This window comes from Drosophila virilis, chromosome X (genome assembly GCF_030788295.1).
Source record: "Drosophila virilis strain 15010-1051.87 chromosome X, Dvir_AGI_RSII-ME, whole genome shotgun sequence".
Lineage (NCBI taxonomy): Eukaryota > Metazoa > Arthropoda > Insecta > Diptera > Drosophilidae > Drosophila > Drosophila virilis.
This window is the reverse complement of record NC_091543.1, coordinates 16887316-16907466: the sequence shown is the minus strand read 5'-3', so window position 1 is coordinate 16907466 and position 20151 is coordinate 16887316. Positions and strand designations below refer to the sequence as shown.

Sequence of the window (20151 nt, the reverse complement as noted above, 5' to 3'; positions counted from 1 at the left end):
CAGCGTCAAGTCATTGTACTTGGGTAAGCTGCAAGTTTTGCCGTCGTCGACGCTGTGTCTGCCCTTGCATTTGGGCTCTGCCGCTGCTCTCTGCTTGTAATTGGATTTCCGCTGTTTACCAAAGAGAGGAACAGGGATAGAGCGAGAGAGAGATGGTACAAACGCGCTAAGGAGAGCGCGATTGTTAGTTGCCGGGTCGAAGAGGACGACAAGCGCGGCGGCAGCTGTTTGATGATGAATCTCTTGCAAGACGACAGCAACGATGCTATTGTCAACGTCACTGTCAGCGTCGTCGCCGTCGTCGTCGTCGTCGTCGTCGTCGTCGTCACATTACAACTTTCAATTTCAATTGCCAAATGCTCTCGCAGCGGCACTTATTATGCGAAGGCACGTATTAAAAGGCTGGGGCCACCCACCTAGAACATGTTAACGCAAGGCTCTCACGCATGGCGACACGCGCTCTTTCCTGCTCACTCTCATGCCGACCGCTCTCACTCACATCGCCTTCGGTCAGCTTCAGCTTCGTGCACTCAATCGTTCGCCTCGTTTTCGTTTCGTTTCGTTACGCTGCTGCTGCTGCGCTGCTGTTGCTGTTGCTGCTGCTGCTGCTGCTTCTGCTGTTGCTGTTGCTGCTGCTGCTTCTTGCTCGCGCTGGTCTCTGTCTGTGTGCCGTTTCGAGCGCGTTGTTCGTTCCGTTCGTCGTTCCGTTCGTCGTTGCCGTTTCGTTTTCATCATATAACGTATAGGCAACTTCGCTCGTGCGGCAGTTAGTGTGCCTTTTGCTATGAGAAAAACTGTATTTTGTTTAAAAACAAATAATAACAAACACATTAATATATTTATTAAATTGCAATAAAACGCCGAAAGCCTACAAGAGTTATAAAAAATACAACAAAAAATTACCTGTGAAAATTGCATTCAACGCGCGCGCGCTTTTCATATTAAATACATATATACATTTTTGTAATTGTTTGTGCGTGCTAAATGCTTTCGCGAAGAGCGGCCTGAGGGGAGAGTGTTGCCGTGTTACCGTGTTGCCGCAGCACCAGCAGCCCTGGCTGCGGCAAGGGGGGCGCCGGGACCGCGCGTCCAACAGTAGCTAACGTCCAATCGAGCGACTAATTCGCAGAGTGTAGTACATAATAATAAAAATTGCAATGCACAAGTGCAAAAGGCGAAAGGCAAAAACAAGTGGAACAGACAAATAAACAAAACGCAGCAGCAGCAGCGGCAGCGGCTGCACTCACACACACACACGCACACACACACATGCACGAGCGAGAGAGGAAGAGAGCAAATGTTAGTGAGCGCCAGCCACGTGAGAGAGAGAGAGCAAGAGGTAGAGGAGAACGCGTGAGCAACTACTAAAAGTGCAAACTAGCGTAAGACAACAAAACAACAACAACAACAACAACAGCAACAACAACAGCAACCGCAGCAGCAGCAACAACAACGTCGCCGCTGAACGAAATTAATTAGAAAAAAAAAAGAAGCCCCAAACGACCTCATGGCAAAAATTTTAATGTTTTAAATTAATTGCGGCCGAGACGCGATAAAAAAAAAAAAAATACAAAACCAACAAAAAAAAATATCGTCCCATAAAAACAACAACAAGAGTCGACAAAACTGTTGATTTTTATCGCGCGCCGTAAATGCGAAAAACGTAAAATGAAAAGCAGCAACAGCAACAACAACAACAACAAGAACAACAAGAACAAGAACAGCAGCAACAAGAACAAGAGCAACAACAGCAAAACTCAACTCAATGAAAATCTTTGCTAGCACCCAAGTACATAGCGTGCTTATATATGTATGTACCTGTGTGCGTGTGCGTGTGCGTGTGTGTGTGCGTGTGTGTGTGCCTTATAAAAAGGCGCTCAATTGACAACGGGCTTCCCAAATTGTCGCGTGGCTGTTTGCTTCGAATTTGTATTTGCACTTGAAAAAGCAAGAGACATGCACACACACACACACACACACTCAAGCACACGCACGTACGTTTACATATGCATATACATATATATATATATACGCATAGAACGTACAAAGAGCGAAAGCATCGAATAGCGCATACGCTTTCGATTCGAATAAACAAATCATAAAAAGCCTGGTATATACCCCATATATTAATGCAAGATAATATAGGACACAAATAATTATCTTATATTTATATTTGTATTTGTCAACTCTGCTCTGTTGTGCTTGTTAAACTCAAGTGTCCCTGTAAATACTCTTATGCAAATTACTCTTAAATATGCATGGCAGTGGCACACTGCGACAATGTTCTAATTAGACCTATTGCCATATTAAAGCGATCGCCTATTGCCTAGTTTGTGCGCTCTTCGGTGCCCTCTCTTAAGCTTTGCTTGTGTGTAATGTCGCCTTTGCTGCTGCTTTACAGAGTGAAGAAGCATGTGCATTCGTTTCACTTCCATTCTGTGTCTCGCTCATCTCTTACAACTTGTGATCTCTTGTCTGCAGAGCTTTTAAGGTTTTATTTTCTTCTGCTGCTGTTGCTTAAACTTTTTTCAAGCGAACCAAAGCCAACACGCAGCTCAACTCAAGCTGAAGTGGTGGCGCGTTTGAGGGTTGGGGGGGGGGGGGGGGTCTTTTTACTTCTATTTCAACTAATTTGATATCATTTCTTTGCTGCTGCTGCTGCTGCTGCTGCTTCTGGTGTGCATTCAAACGAAAACGAGAACGAAAATCAAATCAAATCAAATTGAATTTTCAGCACAGTAAAACGGTTGCGATGTACCCCAGCCACGCCCTAGTGCCGCCCGCTTGCCAACAGCAGACAACGGGCAGGATATAACGTGCCTGCCCCCTATACCTCCCCCCGCACGCATACGCACGCTCACCACTCAATTTGCCCACCCGCAAACATATTGTACATAAGGTTGAATGGATCAGTGAATCAGTTGCTGTCTTCCTTATCTTCTTCTTCTTTGACTCCGTCTTCTTCTTCATCCAACGGTGCCGCTCATCGAGCGTCATCTAATGCGACGCGCTGTTGCCGCACTTCAGCTGCCCTAACTCTATCGGCAGCGCTGCTGGCGTTGATTTCAAAAATGTAATTTACCGTCCAGCAGCTGCCCGGTGCTCGGTCGCTGTCCCGTCCGCTGCTGCGGCCGACATTCATATTCTATTTATTTGCCCAGCGCATTTCTATTTGCTGCTTGGCTTGGCCGATGCGACGCGTAAATTAAAAGCGGATGCCAAAATAATAGTAAACAAACGGTGGAACGGTAAAAACGGGGAAACGATGGAAGCAGTGGAACTGCGGACTAGGCTAGCCGGAGTGAAAGGGAGAGAGAGAGAGAGAGAGAGAGAGAGAGATTTACGCTAGCGTCGGCGTCGCTGTCAGCGTTGGCATTGACGTCGCCGCCTTGTGCTTTGCATAAACCAAACGCAACAACTTTTTACCTAAACAAATCAAAAAGTTTTCGGGGCTCGCGCCAAGGGATATGAAAGGACAACACTTTGTCTTCCTCTCCCTCTCCCTCTCTCTCTGTGTGTGTGTGTAGCATCTTCATCATCGTCGACGTCGGCATTGTCTTCTTCTTGTTTGTCGTCTTGGGAGTGCGTCCGTTGATGAAGTGCGGCAACATGGCCAACTGCAACTTTGGGCCAATATTTTAAAACAACAATTAAGACAAACGTAATTTAATTTAGAGCCAAGCAAAAAGCCAGCAACTGACTAAACTTGATTTCCATCCGGACCCCGAACAAAGATGCTGACAAAACGCCATAAGCTCTATAGAGAGACTTTGTGTTTTTTTTTGACAACCCTTTTCACGCATTTCTCGCCCGCAACTTGTGAATTTAGCGGCAACTAGAATTGGGGAATAAATTCTAAAAAACTGTTTTTAATTGAATTTATATTAATATTTGCTTGAAAACCTTTTTACCGCTCTAGGTGGAATTAGCTTAGGCCTTCTTATAATCTTTTCAGTTAAGTTTTAAGCAGAAAACTTTTCACTTTTCACGCATTTTACACCGTTTTCGGTGGAATTAGCTTGAGCCATCTTTGAATTTTACCAGTTTAGCTAACAAAGATTTAAGTAGATATCGATCGTAATATTCGTAACGTATACGATTCCACAGCGAAAAGTGTATGGAGCAGGTGAATATGTTCTGAATATGAATGATGAGTGTACTGAATGATCGGAATGATCGCACTTGGCCAGAACTCGTACGTGTCTACGCGGGCTTATCGACCTTTTAAATAATTTGTAATATGTACATGGCCATAGCATTATCATTTTTCGCTGTCGCAATTCTCTCAAATGTCTGCTTAGCTATCACCTACACCTGTCACGTACCTTGCTTAGCGGCGATTATTTAGCAGACGCCAGTGCGACTGCCGCCTCGCAACGCGCTGCTCTCGCGCTCGTTCGGTGTGCATACTATTTTGGACGTGACTGTTCCAGCGATTAGCACACACACACACACACACACACACGCACACACACGCGCGCAAGCACACGCTGACATAATTGATTCAATTTCACTTGTTCCGCGATCTGCGCTTAATTTGGGCCTTTTCTGTTAACGTTGACGTCGCATTTAATACCCTGTTAACATAGCGGCAGCGAGTATATTGGTTTTGCGAATATCCCGATTCAAATTGACATTTACTCGATGCATTTTAATTTGATGCCCGACCACTAGACCAGAAAATGCTTGAAATCTGTTTGCATTGTCGACTTGAGTAGATGTCAGTCAATCATTTGATTGATTGATTGATTGATTTGATATTGCAACACATCTGTACTAAACCCGCCGCTAGGGTATTAGTTTTTTTTTCTTTTTCTCTCGGCTTTCTTGCGCACTTTCGCAGCACGTTTTTGCACATTAAGCATTGGCTAACCGCTTGGCTGATGGATGGTTTAATTGATTGACTGATTGATTGATTGACTGACCGCGGCAGCCACTCAAATCGCTTTGATTTGACTAAATGTTCGCGTTGTTCGGTTTGCTTGCAATTTTGTTGCATTTGCGATTTATTGAACGATTGCATTAGCATGCCAATCGCTCAGAGAGCCACACCCACAGCCAACCGCACCACGCCCCACGCCCCCCGCCCAGCCACCCACTTCCATTGGGAGCTAGAACTTAACGTGTACAACAATTTATTGATTTTGTTTTGGCGGTTTTTTTTTTTTGCAAATTTCGCTCTCATTTTTAGCTAGTTTTGGTTTTTGTTGTTGCTTCTATTCTCTTTTTAGCTTACTTGCCATTTGGCATTTGCACTAAAAGTTGGCCCAAAGCACACACACACACACACACACACACACAGAGAGAGAGTCTGGCCGGTTCCGGGTCTAGCATCCAGCTTCTGAGCCTCGGTTAGCGATAAAATTGTTATTTATTGATTTTCATTTATGCTCTCCATGCGGTGTTTCGCCCACCAAACAGCTGCCACATGCTTTATGTGCGACCCGTCCCATCCAGTCGGCCCCCTTTCTCCCCCCCCACACACACAACTAACAAATGCGCGCCCGCTGTCGCACAGACTGCAACCAGCTCGGTCGCAGCCGCCGCTCAACGGAGCAATTACATGTTTTACCTACTAATAACAGATTTTATGGCCTTGTGCTTGTGCCACAAAAAAATAGTGTGTGCGAGTGGGGTTTTGGGGGGGGGGGCTAGAAGTTAGGATATCGTGCATATATCTGATCTGCTTACAAAATGCTTAACTTATCTAAGCTTTATTATCAAATCCATATATCTTCCCACCTTTCCTTAAATGCCAGCCCATTCAAAAGTCTAGTTCCTAAGTAGATAAATAGAGACTTCTTAGTCCTGTGTAAACTGACAGGACTAAATATATAGCTTTATATAGCTTGAGTTTGGGAATAGGCAAGAGTTTGCTTCTCCAGTTATACGCAGGGCTTCTTCAGAGCGAAGTCGAGCTGTTCTGGGCCCTGGTTCCGGTTAAAGTCATTGGGGCAACTGAAAAGGCAGGATGCTGGTTCAAATCCTCAGCTAAAGCAGCTGCCACATTAGACAGTGCCCCAACTAAGTCTTTGACTCCAATTCCAATTAGAATAACCATAAAAATGTTGCTCACCCAATTGCTAGAACTCTTGCATTTATCTTCTATTACAAATATTCCCTGAAACTCATGTCAATTAATTTTGATTTCTAGAATTTCTTAAGTAATTCTCAATGAATATGAAATTCCATTGCAATTTATATTACTATTCTCGACTTTTATATCTATTTAGTTGTTTGTCTTTAACTTGACTTTACTCTCAACATAAATTAAAATTCTTAGTTGGAATATTTTCATTTTCTTGGTCAGAATAATTGCAAAATTCCAGCGAGCTTTAAGTGTTTGTCTATTTGCGAGTGCATAGGTAACGCACTTTAGAGGTAAATAATTGAAAAATGTTATTAAAAAATAGCTAGAAATCCGCAGAGCAACAAGGCAAAAGACTCGGTAGGAGCTGCACACAACATTTGCGATGGCCATGGCAACTGGCTGAAGGATATTCGCAGGCAGCCAACTTTCTTAATATTTGTTGGGCGGCGGGCAGCGGCCAGGGATATAGGGGTTCAGTTATATAGGGGTCTAGGGGTCGGCTTTTGTGCGGCTTTTTTAGCTGGAAGTTTTGTATCTGTTGCTGCTGACAACAACTTCTACTTCGAGGCGCCATAAAATGTCTGGTAAATTATTATGAATGGGCCGCGGTCTTCCAAATGGATGCCTAATAGATACGTTTTTATTAAATTAAATTCTTGAATTAAAACTATTTGTAAATGGTTGAATAAGGAACTATTGTTAGATATTTGATGAAAATTGCATAACATAGTATAAACAAGTAGTTGGATTGTCTGCTTAACATCCCAAAGCTAAGACTATTCAGAGCAAGCTCTAGTTAACAGCTGTTAGTCTAATTGTTGTTAACCGAGCAACTTTAAGCCTAACAGCTGTTAACTTAGCAACTCTTATCCGAACAGCTCTTAGGCTAACATCCGTTAGCCTAACAACTGTTAACATAGCAACTGTTGGCCCAACCTCTGCTTGTCTAACATATGTTAAGCTGACATCTATTTCCCTAGCTGTTAGCCTGACAACTGTTAACCTGCATCTGTTAGCCTAACTCAACTGTTAGTTGTGTTTATTCGCATCAATTTATATTATATAATATAATGAAAGGTATTTCTATATCCCATGCACCCTCTCTCTCTCTCGCTCTCTCTCTTGATACAACCTTGAGGAGTATATTATAAATTTATCAAGAAATGTCTTGACGGGTAGACTGAGCCGTTTCCGACCCCATATCGTCTGTATACATATATATTCACATGTGTAGACAAATGTGTGCAGCATATTTTTCGCTCTGAAGCATTTTGCATTTGGTTCGCTTTCATCTTTTGTTCGTTTCAAACTTGAAATTGTTCATCTATTAGAACGTCTTTATTATTATGCTTTATTGCGCACTTTTTGATGCCACACTTCAGAGCCCAAGATGGCCTGCGGGGGGTGTTTAAAGTTGGGCCGGGCTGTGTTGGGGATGTGCGTAGTGGAGTGATGCCATCTATAGACGCCTTGGCACTTTGTCGACAGGCCGGCATGTGGATTTTAATTTCCGTTTTCCGTTACATGACGCTGTCATCGTTATCGTCATCGTCATCGTCGTCGTCATCGCTGTCCCTCTTGTTGTCGCTGTCGCTCTTATTGTTTTTCTTCTTGTTTTTGTCGCTCCCGTTTTTTGTTGTTCTTGTTGCACAGAATTAAACGAGCCCCATTATCGTAGGCCTTGGGCATGCTTAACCTATTTGTAGCAACAGCATGGAAAGAAGTTAAAGCTACGTGATTACCAACACTGCCTTGGGCATGCTTTAACTATTTGTAGCAGCAGAATAGAAAATAGTTAAAGTAACGCGATTACCAACACTGCCTAGGATATGCTTAACTTATTTGTAGATACAGCATAGAAAAGACTAAAGTATCGCAACTACCAACACAGTCTAATGCCTTAACCAACACTGCCTTGGGCATGCTTAACCTATTTGTAGCAACAGCATGTTGAAAAGTTAAAGCTGCGCGTTTACCAACACTGCCTTTGGCATGCTTAACATATTTGTAGCTATGGCGAAGAAAAGAGTTAACGCTTCGTGATTATCAACACTGTCTACTGTCTACTGCGATTACCAACACTGCCCTGGGCATGATTAGCCTACTTGTAGCAGCAGAATAGAAAATAGTTGAAATAACGCGATTACCAACACTTTCGCTATCAGTGTTGTACGACACAAGTTAAGTGTTGTGTAACGGCGACGGGCCTTAAGAATTTCGTCAGTGTTCGGCTTATGATGCGTATACGAGCAGGTATATGTCCGCAAATGGTAATTGAATGTAAATTATAGCTAAAGGCAACGGAACAATCTGGTTCCGGTGTCATTACCCTAGGTGCTTATCAAGGTACAGCTTATTAAAAATGATAGATTCACAAAATAATTGCAATGCATTCAGAGCAAAAAGCCAGCACGAGGCACTATTGTTAGATATAGATATGCATCCAATTCTATAGAATTGCACACAATCCATGATTTTGTCTGAAGTTTTGTGTAACAAATTGCGAATTAATCATCACTCGACTATTGCGAGCGCCAGCAACAGTTCGTGATGATCGTCGTTCGTGGATCGCGTGACTGTCGACAACTGCATTGTCCCGTTGCCCAACCGGGCACAGCTTTATTGTCGACCATCACCTGGGGATGAGCTACCATAAAACACGCACACAGCAAACATTTTGTCACCAATCTGTCAGCGCGGGCTTTGAGCAACTGACAGCTGAACATTTTGTTGGCTGGCAGCACTTGACTTCAGTTTGTGTCCCGCACGAGAGCAAAACAAACTTCCATTAACATTTCCCCATTTCCCCATTTGCCCATTTTCCCATTTACCCCCAATTGCTGCAGCGCCAGCTTTGACTTTGAGCCAAAGTTGTTGGGCAAAACTTTTGCCGAGCAATCATTCGAAGGGGGCGGGCTGACTGGCTGACTGGCTGTGGGGTTGTCAGGAAGTACTTGAAATTGCATAAAGTCGCTGCTCAAAAAGATTTCAATTAAAGTTGTGCCCCCACCCCCTCACCATCTTTCCCCTGCCCCTGCCACTTGCCTGGCCTACACAGCAGCTAATCCTGGCGCATGTTCTAGTTCTGGGGCAATAGAAAAAAATGTTAGCCTAGCAAAGAACTCGCAATGACAGCAACATGCGATGATGAAATATCCAAATGCGGCTGCTGCAGCAAAAAGACGCTGGTCTACTCAGTATTGAGGTTAGCACACACACTCACAGCTACACACCCAGCCATACACACACACACACATGCAGCTCAGACACATCCAAGTCTTCCCCAGTTTTAATGGCATGCATTGATAACCCCGCTCAAAACATGTCCGAATGCCAGACGCAAAAAGGTGAACAAGTCGCCGTCGGGTGTAGCCAACTGCGCAATGCTCTTTTCCGTTTGTGCCTGCCCCCATAGTGGGCGTGGCCTAAACAAAATGTTAACCACTTTTTCCTTATACAATTCACACACGAGTCTGCAAGCGAAGTTTCAAGACTTTGGCTTCAATAACCTGGCACACAACCAATAAACGCGTCCTCACCTGCTGAAAGTGTATTAAAAAAGGTGAAAATGGTGGCTCGTCATGATGGGCGCCAGTGTGACCAGCCATGCACGGAGCGTAACCCCCGATGCCGCGCCCCCCCGCCCGCGAGTGGCATTGATTTGCGCATAGATGAATCTGCCAGTTGTAACGAATTCGTTTGGGTTTCTCTTCCATTTTCACGTCTTTCTGCTGTAATTGGAACATATACAAAATACAAATACAGTGAAAACTCACTGGCGCGAACATTCGCTTCTGCATCCACTGCGAATGGGCGTGAACTGATTTAGAAATCTCTTTATTGAATTTCAGATTGATGCATTCACTTTGTAGTTTATTGTCCGCGTCCGTTTAAAAGGGGTTAAGTCCAGAAGGTTGTTGCTAAGAAAATGCCTGTTCATGTGGGACATTAGAAGTGTTCGTTTGGTTAGTTTTCACTGTACGTTAAATGCAGTTTTCAATTTGCAGTGTGAACGATGCGAATGACTGAAATGATGGGATATTTCGTTGAGAGAATCCTTTATTTTACGTGCTTACCGAATTTATTTCTTACAAAAACTAATCGTCTTTTTTCTAGATTGAATAGACGAGTTTTTATACTTCCTTTTTGCTATGCACATTATTTTATTATATTCGTATAGTAAGAAAATATATTCAACTATGTGAAATGCTAAAAAAGGCTAAATTTGTGACTAAGAGAAATAAAAAACACAGAAGCACAAAATCATAAAAAAGAAATGCAAAAAGGACAAGACATAATTAATGGAAATGAAAGACATTTTTTCTTTAAAAAAAAGTTTTAGTAATTGAAAATATTGCACTTTTTCAATAAAAAAAGCAAATAAAACATGGAAAAGAATAAGCTAAAAATATAAAAATTTAATGAAATTAAAAGGTCGTATAATTGTCCATTTTATATTACAATGCATACAATATAAATTTTGATTATATTTTTTATGATGAGCCAAATATGTAAAGGTCAAAATTGGCGTTTCAATTGACCTTTTGCTGTTGTTGTTGTTGTTGTTGTTGCTGTCGCCTTCTTTAACAACGTGTGAACTTATTGAAAAGTTACATTTTGTGGGCGTGTGCAGTGGCCACTGGCCGCCCATTGTCTTAGCTGACAAAACAAGAGAGAGAGAGAGAGAGAGAGCGAGAGAGAGAGTCAGATCTAAGTAAATAAAAACGTGCGCTGCATGACATTAAAGTTGATCTAATGACCGCCTACGTGCGTCGACTGCCAACTGGCTTCTTATTTATGGCCAACCAATTCAGTGGCCACCGCGGGGGCGGTCAGACCAAGGGGGGCGTGCCCATTAATGGCTACAAAGCGGATTAGCCAACTGGCGGCCTTGTGGTGTACGCAAGGCGCCCAACAAAGACCCAAAAAAGTACACGCACACACACATACATGTATACATATATATACATATATATATATATATATATATATATATATATATATTTGCCGCTAAAGAGCATTTTTAGTGCAAATTGTTAAAATGTCAGCAGGCAAATGAGGAGCCATTCGAGAAATAAAAACAACATAAATAATATTCAGAGGACCACAGCGTTGCTTTGTGAAGGGCGCGCTTATTGCACAAACACAATCAAATTATTGCTGAGAGTGGGCGTTTTGTGTGCGGGGTGGGGGGGCTCTCAAATTGGTGGACTATGGTGGCCTGGTTGAGTGGCAGGTGCCGAAAGGGACGCATGCAAAGGCCATGAAATAGAATTAAAGCACTTAAAAAATTTTCATTGCATATATTCGGGCGCGCAGACGAACTGCGTTATGGCGTGGGCGCAATACACACACACACACACACACACACACACACGCACACACACACACACACACACACACAAATTGAGCAAGCGTGAGAGTGTGAGCGCCTGTCTTGGCTTACTTTTTGGCAGCGGCAACGCATAAATATTAATAAAGACATCAAGAATTGATTGGATCGAACCGCTTAGAGATGGGCGCGTGCTGCGGCCCGACCTCAGCCTCAGCCGCAGCTTTAGTCTAAGCCTCACCTTTTATTTCGACCTTTAAATTTACATTTATTCAAATTGTTGCTTTCGCAGGCAGCTGTCTTCAGCTGCTGGCATCAAGTTTTATTCAACCACACAAATATACATTCTTTTTATGAATATTTTTATTTTACAATCTTTCAAAAGAAGCGCACAAAAGTTGCGCGAAAATTGCAAAAGCAGTAAAACATAATTTTTAGATATTATGCAACGGGCGTAGAAAGATTCTTCGATCTAAATATAGAAATGAATATACATGCATAAATAAATATGCTTAGTCAGCAACAACATCCAGCTCGATAACTATAGAATCTATTGACTGGGTACAGGGTATCCTTCGTTGCGGCACTCTTACTTGATGCTCTTCTGAACATTTTGAACACAAAACCATTTTAATTGCTCTATAATAATCATTTAAAACACAGAACTAGCTCAACATAAATATTTGTACTTTTTATTTTTTGTGTCAAACTCTCTTTTTTTTTTTTTTGTGCAGAGTATGTGAATATTAGTCAAGCACGTGCGTGCGTTCGACACGTCACGTAAATTTTTTGTTCTGATTCGCAAATTAAACAGATTCTCGCACACGATCAATGTCTGTGGCCCGCGTGTAGCCTACTTTTGTGCGCCTTTCTGTGCGTACGTGTGTGTGTGTGTGTGTGTGCATTCTGCTGGCATTAAAAGTGAAGCTTGTGTGTGTGTGTGAGTGCCAGGCTGAGCTCTGCGCTGTTTTTGGGCTTAATGAGTTGCGCAAATGAAATACAAACAAAAATATGTTAAAATTCAATTTCAACTTGAAGCAGCAGTCAGAATAAAACCAAAACACACACACACACACGCATACAGGCACAGAAAAGTTTTTGCAAACACCGTAAGGGGGAAAGGGGGGACGTGGGGCTGCGGGCTGCGGGCGGAGTAGCACCTTGGCAAGGGCTGACAAACAGCTGTAAATTGTGCGGTCGCCTAATGGCGTTTGGCTTGATGTTGATTAGGCGTTGCTTTAGCTGATAAACTCGCTGCCAAACGCAATGCCCTGCCACGCCCACACGCTGCTTTTCATATGGAAATTTTTGTTGGCCACAACAACAATAAGAACAATAACAACAACAACAACAACAAGAACAACACACAAAACAACAGTCAAAAAAGTGAAATGTAAAACTTTTTGGCACAAATATTTTTTATGCAAATTGTTTTGGCATTTATTCATTAATATGTGTGTATATATCTGTGTGTATGTGTGTGTGTGTGTGTGTGTGTGTGTGTGTGTGTGTGTGTGTGTGTGTTTGCCTCTTGCCCCCACAATATCATTGTGTCTGGCATTTTCATAATTTAACTTTCGAGAGTCTAACCCAAAAGTGCAGTTCATTTCTGGAAGCCAACTTGATTAGTGGCCAAAACATATTGTCTCCACATTCTCATGCCGCACGCTGCGCCAGCTGTCCTTGGGGCACACTTTTGTCGCTGCTTCGTTTGCCAAATAACAACAACAAGAATAAGAATAAGAAGAAGAAGAAGAAGAGGAGCAACGACTGCAGCAGGCAGGCAGACTTGAAGAGGCTCAAGGATCCACTTTTGTGCGCCAAGTTGTTTTTCTTCCCATTACTGTTGTTGTTTTTGTTTTTCCTTTTAAAGCTTTCACTTTTCTCATGTCGCATTTGTTATTGCGTTTTTATTTTTTTTTTCTTTTGCATTTTGTTAATGAGACTTTCGCAACAATATGAAACAAGCAGAAGAAAAACACAACAGCTATTATACATTCACTTGTTGCATAACTGCTTACTCAATACCCTTTAAAGGTTTTGCAGCCAATCTCTCTTTCAATTACTTAAGTTAAGATATATAAGTTTCATGATTATTCTTTTCCACATAAATCCATAAATATTTCAAATTTTTTGCTTACGCCTAAGCCAGTTGAGAATTATAATTGGATATTATGTGTTGCAAGCCGTCTGACTTGTTATGCATGCCCTTTTACTCGGGTAGCCGAACAGCAGACAAGGCTAACGAAACTTGTGCCAAAATGGCACATAAGAGGCAACAGCCGGCCCAGTCGGCTGTCCAGTCCAAGCAGAGACAGCAAAGGCAAGGCAAAGAAAGAGAGAGAGAGAGAGAGAGAGAGAGAGAGAGGGACAACTAAACTAAACTAAACTAAAGAAAAAGAGGCAAAAACTGATGACGTTGTCGCACACTTAATGTTGCATACTTTTGAGGTCCTTGTGCTAGTAACGTTTCCGTTCATTCTACACGTATTTTTGCTGTACATACTATTTGCATGCCACATGTTTCTTACCTGAGTTTCTTGAAACATAGTTTTTTGCAAGTGTTGTACAGAGCTGAGACACTTTTAGTTGATGGCTGCAAAATAATCGCTTGAAGCTGCAATCGATAGTTGAATTAATCGATAACAAGGCTCTATATACATTTTAGCGGTTATGCAAATTTATATGAACCAAAAGGCTTTCTTCTTTCAACACTGTTTTTAAACACTATTTTGATGTCTGATTTCGATAAGTTTGCATGTTTTGCAACACTATTCCTGTACATCTTTTGCTTTTATCGGACGTTCCCTTAGCAGCTGGTGTGAAAATTGAACTCTGAAATATCTGCGAAACTACCTGCTCTTATATTCAGATATATGTTGTATATTTATATAACTGATTTCTATACTTTGAGCTGCTTTCTTTGTTTGTTTCGCACCGTTTCCTCAAATACCCTCTCACATTTCAGTTTAACAACTGAACTACTTACATTTCCTGCATTTTCAACTCCTTTGACTGCGTTCACGCGTCACACTTGTCTGATTGTGCCTGTAAGTGCTTGTGTGTGTATCTGTGTGTGTGTGAGTGTGTGTGTGTGTGTTTGTGTGTGTGCATTGTCTTTGTGCCCGCTGTGGCATGTCGCTGCTGTGTTTCTTACACTTTATTGCACTTCCGCTTTTGCAATTTCTTCAATTTGACTTCACCCGTTGCCCTCGGCAATTCTCACTTATTCCGTTTGTCTCTCACAATCCTCTCGCTGTCTCCTCTAACTCTCCTTGTCGCTGTTGCTCAGCTCGCATTTCGCATTGCTCCCACCTGTGCGCCTAAAACGATGCTATGATTCTTTCATAGATGCGCTGCTTGCTGTTTGCCTGCGAATTCTGCCACTTCATTTGTGGCATGCTATGTGCTCTGTCTACCCGTCATGCCCCCCTCCTTCACTCACTTAGACGCCTCTGGCGTCTGCTTTGTGCTGCTTTTGTGCCCAAGCTGCTTGCAGTTTATATGACAGCTTTTGGCATCGTCACACACACACACGCATACTTGTCTTTATTTGTAGTCGCATCAAGCAAAAAAAAAAAAAAAGAGTAGAAGAAAATTTGAGAAAAATACAGAAAACCCTTTCAGGGGCCTTTGCCTTTCAAAAAGAAATGCGCGTATATATTAATGTTCCTCAATGTGACCGCATTTATCTCCGTCTCCGTCGCCGTCTCCGTCTCCGTCTCCGCCTCGCTCATCATTCACTCACTTGTCAGACTCAAAACACTCTCTCTCTCTCTCTCCCTTTCTCTCGCCATCTGGTCTTTATCTAACACTATCTCTTTCACTCCATGTCTGTCTGTGTATTTGCATTTGTATTCAAAACGCTTAAAGTGGATTTTTATTTCCTGTTTCTGTAACATTCTCCAACATTCCCGCCCCCCGAACAGGCACACCCCCTGTTACGCCCTCGCCCGTCAACTGGCTTTCAATGCTGCTGGCTCCTGGTCTCCTTTTGTGTATTTCTAATGCCATTTTTATACGCATTTACTCTTATTTTGGGCCAACATTCCTGTAAGTACATATGAGGGAAATATTTTTATGTGGTATTTTTATATCGTTCAACAACAACAACCACAGCGAAAAAAAAAAAAAAACACAATGAGCAGCAACACAATAACATCATTATCCTTATGCTCTTCAATGCTTTTCAAAATGATTGTCGATTCAGCCGTAGGCCACAAAGGATATTTGTATTTGTATTCATATTTACATAGCAGCTACATTATAAATATCCTTACCGTTTGCTTTGCAACTTGAAATCGTATAAATCTAGACAGAAAACTGGCATTAGAGTTTCGGAGGTACATTTAAAGCGCGTCTAGTTCATCGGCTTCTTTCTGTCACATGACAACTCTGCAACTTTATGGCTGGCAACGCTGTTCAGTGTTAGATTCTATATTTAATTCACTCAAGACATGTCTTAATGTTCTGTTAATCAGCAGTTTTTCTTCTTATAGAGCCGAATACTTAGCTTAGAGATTAGGATTCTCATTTAAATCTGGTCAATCAACTGTTTTCAGTCGTGTGGCAACTTTACAGCCTTATGGCTGGCAATGCTGCTCAGTATATGATTCAAACTTTATTTCACGAGTCTTAATTTCCTTTAGAGCAGAGAACTGGTATAGGGCCTCAAGAGGAACATTTAAATCGCGTCTAGTCTATCATCTTCTATTTGTCATATGGCAACTCTGCAAATTTATGGCTGGCAATGCTGCTCAGCTAAACTCAATATGTAATTCACGTGTTTTCACGTTCTTTTGGCTCAGCAGTGTTTTTTTTTTTTTTTTTGTTAAAGAACAGTCGCCTTAATTAAGCATTTTAAGTCTATAGGCCACGTCCACTGGCTAACAGCTGCCCGCTGTGCTGTGTGTTTATTGCCAAAAGAAAATCGAACTCTGATCAACTCGTCGCGGTCTTTTTGTAGCACTTAGTTCATTATTATTGCTATCAAATTCTGCAATATTTTCATCATCATCATCATTATCGTCTCATCATGATCATCATGAATATCTGGCACTGAGTTTATCGCCAGTCGCCATTTAAAGCTCATCATTTAGGCAGCGAAACGTTTAATTTAAATTTAATTTATGCACACACAGCTGCCACAGCTGCTGCCACGCCCACGCGGCACGCCTTCGCTGCTGACAATTTGCAGTGCATTAAATGATTATAAACTAATTAACTATTTTGCTGACAAAATTACATATACTCTAGCGCATATGGCGCCGTGCCCATTCATGCAAAGCAATTTTAAGCAATCCCAAAATTGCACATAATTTAAATCCATTCGATGTTAACAATCTTATGAAGTCGTACTTCATAGTTGTCTTATATATATACATTATATTTCTAGCTACTTATATTTATTTATTTCACTCCAAGGGAATTGCTTAGTGGTAGCAGCCCTCTTAGACACTCTCCCCTCGAAGCAAACGAATCGAGAAACAGACTTTGATTTCTCTTTTATCTAAACTTTAAACTAGATATATATCTATTTATAGCACAGCTAAAGTGCCTTTTAATTACTGCTCTTTACTCTGTTTAGCATGTAATTGAGACCTGATTGATGTGATTATTGCCTGCTACTGCCTTGCTGTTTATAAGAAATGCACCCATATGCTGCATCTCAATAATTATATTACTTTTTTCTTGGTAATAATAAAAATGTACTGTGTTCCTTGTTAACTGCCGCACAATTGGTTTGCGCAGCTATTTATATATATATATATATATATGCAAATATATATTTGTCGGCGATACTGCCCGTTTTTGTAGAGAATCCATGGCGTAACTCAGCCATTAAACGACTACAGTTCAAGTTTGACAGTTAAAACCTACTTAGCTACGAAATTGAAATGTCTTAGTACAATGGCTGCAAACTTTGTCCATGCGAATGGCGTTCAATTTAAAGCTTCAACTTCGAAGTTCCAGTTCGCACAAGTACTAGGCAAATACACAGATATATATATTCAGATATATATATATACATATATATTTATATATATATGTATATAGATATATAATCATGGCTGTGCCCGTCGGGCGCACATGACGTATGCGCAATTTGAGGCCGCATGGAAACTGCCTCGTCTCGTGTTTGTTAGGGCGGCAGTTTTCCATTCCATTTCGCCAGTAACTGCTTGCAGTTTATAGCGCCTCACATGTGCTATCAATGTGCTAAAATACACACTCACAGACACACACACACACGCACACGCACAACAGCAGCAGTTGCTCTCCGGAGTGCCGCATGCATTTTTGTAGGACATTAGCACACAAACAACAAGAGCGTCAGCAAATAGCGCCCATTATAAGACAGCGGCAGTACACACACACAGCCTGACACATACACACACACAGTCATTTTTGTATATGTATATATATATATAAATTTATATACAGCCAGTCAGTTAGACAGGCGAACAGCGAGTCGATTGTTGCTACAAGCATAATCGTTGCTTATTGGCAGCTGCTGCTGCTGTTGCTGCCATTGCCTGGCGATAGAGATGAAAACGCTGATGGAGCAGCGATGGCTTTCATTCTAGCAAACAATTTATCTGCGATTTCGCCAACACATTTGCAGGGCTTGGGAGAAGCTTATCAGCTACAGCAAAGTATGTTAAGTACTGTAAGGGCTTGCCAAAACTAAAATACTAACATTGCTTCATTGGGATTTCTTGCAGTTTTACAACACTGACTGGCATTGTAAGCCATCAACTTGTAGTTCTTGCAACTGCATTTGATATGAAATAAAATGAAAAGCAAATATTCCTAAATCTCAAACTGAATTAGTTTCATAGATCCACAGCAAAATCCAATTTTCAAAGCGTCTTCCAACAGTCTGTTGTCAGTTTTAGTGTTGCGTAACATCCATTAATATATAAAGTAGAAAACTAATTTTCTTAAAAGTCAAGCAATGCTACTTATTTACTCCTCAGTGGTTTTACAACACTAACTGCCGCGATTAAGCATATGTTAACAGTAAAATGTTGACTTTAAAAGCGTATTCCAGCATGCATATATCTTTTTATATTTTTATTAATTTATATATCAGTTTATTTTATTTAACATATTTAGTTATGTCTCATAATTTAAGTATTTCCTCGAAATTTGTGCCTGAACTGACTGAGATTCGCCCAATTTTGCTTTGCGAAACAACACTCCGAATGCCTCTGTAAGTTGTGTGTGTGTGTGTGTGTGTGTGTAGAAGTATTTGTCGCACCTGCCTGCTGTCAGAGCTACAAGCATTTCTTTGGCTTTTTCCACTCACAATTTTCCAAGTGCTTCGCTTTTCCTTTTGCCATTGCCTTTAGCGTGCATAAAGCATACTTTTAGGCAGCCATTTTCACTGTCACATTTAATTGAGTTTGCCTCGGCTGGCACGCTAAAAGCGACGTCATTACCTTTTACCCATGCCAATGCGCAACATTTTTAAGATACCCGCAACCCCTCCTGCCTCTTATATGCCGCCTAGCCAAGCTCCTGCCACAGTCACTGGCTCCTATTTCCACAGCAGCTGATCACCCACTTATTGTTTTGCCCAGCAAGCGCACCATTTAATTGTCAAATGGCGCTGGCAAGGACTCGACTTCGAAGTCTTGGCATCAGCTGGTAACAGGCTGCTGTATGTGGTCGTCAGAGGGAGGGTTGGTCCAGGGTGGCAGGGGGCAGGTGGCGTGGGGGATGTCTCTGACGTGACATTTGTTGCAAGCTAAGCTATTTTTATGGGAATCGGACGAGTCGAACGGGCAACTTACATAGTCCCCCTCTAAATATACTGCTTCTTCTTTTTCTTCTTTAAGTTCTACTTTTACTTCTTCCTCTTCTTCGCTGTGCTCCTTTGTGACGTCACCAGTTGCCATTTGAAGCGAGTGTCCGTTTAATTTTCCCGCTCAATTTGCAGTCACGAGAACAACAGGAACAACAACTCATGAACAGATGAAAGCCAAAAACGGGCCAGAGCTGGCTCCTGGCATTGGTGGAGGGGTAGTGAGAGGGGTAGGGGCAGGGGTGTTACGGGAAGTGGCCTTTTAAACAATCGACTGCCAAAAATCAAATGGAACATTTTCGCTATCCACATTTTCCTTGTTTTTCACTTATTTTTATTGTTTTGGTTTTTTTTTTTTTTGTTTTTTGATTATTTTTATTGCATTTTCCGCTTTGATTTCATTTTGGCAGCTGGACCAAAGTGGGCGTGGCTGGCGCGTTACCTTGCCAGCGGCAGCCACTGTGACGCCTTTTGATGTCGTGTCGTCATGCTTAGCAGCCGGAAGCGTGGCCGGAAACGCTTTCGCTGCCAATTCGCCAAAATCGAAAAGGTTTTCTTTTGCTCTAACTTAAATGGATTCGATGTCTTTACAGCATTTAAATATTGTGAAAGCTGCTCAGTTTTGATTTTTTGATCACGTTGCGTGACCATTTCAACTTACTTCCGTAGCTAAAAACAATTCGCGAAATTGCAGCGAAAGCGTTTTTCGCGACAAGCTGTTTTTTCCGTTTATATTTCTCCTTTGGCTGTCATGTATTTGCGCGCGCTGCCAGCACAGTTTGGAGCACGAGCCAAGTGTCAAAGACAAAATCCGAGACGCAGAGTGACACACACACCCCTATCTCTCCCCCTACATATTCTCAGTCACACACACACACACACACACACGCCCGCACGCACGCACACAGACTCACAGTT

At 41.9% G+C, this 20151-nt stretch overlaps 1 protein-coding gene across 11 annotated transcripts in view; it reads left to right on the top strand.

The window, feature by feature from the left end:
• The window catches only part of dnc (phosphodiesterase dunce), a 210619-nt gene that overhangs the window by 131758 nt on the left and 58710 nt on the right, over positions 1-20151 (top strand). The window contains exon 1 of one of the 11 annotated variants that reach the window (XM_070211256.1): positions 1209-1339. The exons of the other annotated variants lie outside the window; for them this stretch is intronic. The gene's annotated coding sequence lies outside the window, so the exon portion shown is untranslated. Of the gene's footprint in view, positions 1-1208; positions 1340-20151 lie in introns of those variants that run through there. 11 annotated transcript variants of the gene reach the window in all.